Source organism: Triticum aestivum, chromosome 1B (genome assembly GCF_018294505.1).
Source record: "Triticum aestivum cultivar Chinese Spring chromosome 1B, IWGSC CS RefSeq v2.1, whole genome shotgun sequence".
Taxonomy (NCBI): domain Eukaryota; kingdom Viridiplantae; phylum Streptophyta; class Magnoliopsida; order Poales; family Poaceae; genus Triticum; species Triticum aestivum.
The window spans coordinates 47,279,751-47,280,682 of record NC_057795.1 but is presented as its reverse complement, the minus strand read 5'-3'; the positions used below and the strand labels follow the sequence as shown (position 1 = coordinate 47,280,682).

Sequence of the window (932 nt, the reverse complement as noted above, 5' to 3'; positions counted from 1 at the left end):
TGCTTTGGCCGCTCCCTCTTAACTACGGAGACGATTTTAACGCGGTTTCCACCCCTCCCTCTCAAGCGCACCAGTGCACGCTTGCCGCACCACAACGCCAACGCTAGACTCGTGAGTAAGTGCGTTTTGTTTTGCAAGCAGCGCAAAAAAAAATTAAAAAGGGAATGCAACACGAGGACTTCCCAAGAGGTCACCCATCCTAGTACTACTCTCGCCCAAGCACGCTTAACTTCGGAGTTCTGATGGGATCCGGTGCTTTAGTGCTGGTATGATCGCATCCGACATGTTACCCCCGTCTTCGTCCCTTATCCTTGCCCCTCCCAGCTCCACTACAAAGACGATTGTACATTGCTTTGGCCGCTCCCTCTCAACTACGGAGACGAGTTTAACGCGGTTTCCACCCCTCCCTCTCAAGCGCACCAGTGCATGCTTGCCGCGCCACAACGCCGCCGCTAGACTCGTGAATCGTGAGGACCCAGCTATAACTTACCGCACTCGTGCAAAATAATTAAACACGGTAAATATATTACTTACACGTGCGTTTTGTTTTGCAAGCAGCGCAAAAAAAATTAAAAAGGGAATGCAACACGAGGACTTCCCAAGAGGTCACCCATCCTAGTACTACTCTCGCCCAAGCACGCTTAACTTCGGAGTTCTGATGGGATCCGGTGCTTTAGTGCTGGTATGATCGCATCCTACACGTTACCCCCGTCTTTGTCCCTTATCCTTGCCCCTCCCAGCTCCACTACAAAGACGATTGTACATTGCTTTGGCCGCTCCCTCTCAACTACGGAGACGAGTTTAACGCGGTTTCCACCCCTCCCTCTCAAGCGCACCACTGCATGCTTGCCGCGCCACAACGCCGCCGCTAGACTCGTGAATCGTGAGCACCCAGCTATAACTTACCGCACTCGTGCAAAATAATTAAACAC

The 932-nt window shown here is 51.9% G+C and overlaps 2 non-coding genes across 2 annotated transcripts; both read right to left on the bottom strand.

Annotated features, from left to right (window-relative positions):
- Positions 1-161: 161 nt before the first annotated feature.
- Positions 162-280, bottom strand: LOC123152969 (5S ribosomal RNA). Its single transcript, XR_006476350.1, has one exon. It is a non-coding gene; the product is annotated as a 5S ribosomal RNA (ribosomal RNA).
- A 297-nt stretch (positions 281-577) lies between these two features.
- On the bottom strand, positions 578-696 carry LOC123152888 (5S ribosomal RNA). The gene has a single exon (XR_006476338.1). It is a non-coding gene; the product is annotated as a 5S ribosomal RNA (ribosomal RNA).
- Positions 697-932: the final 236 nt, after the last annotated feature.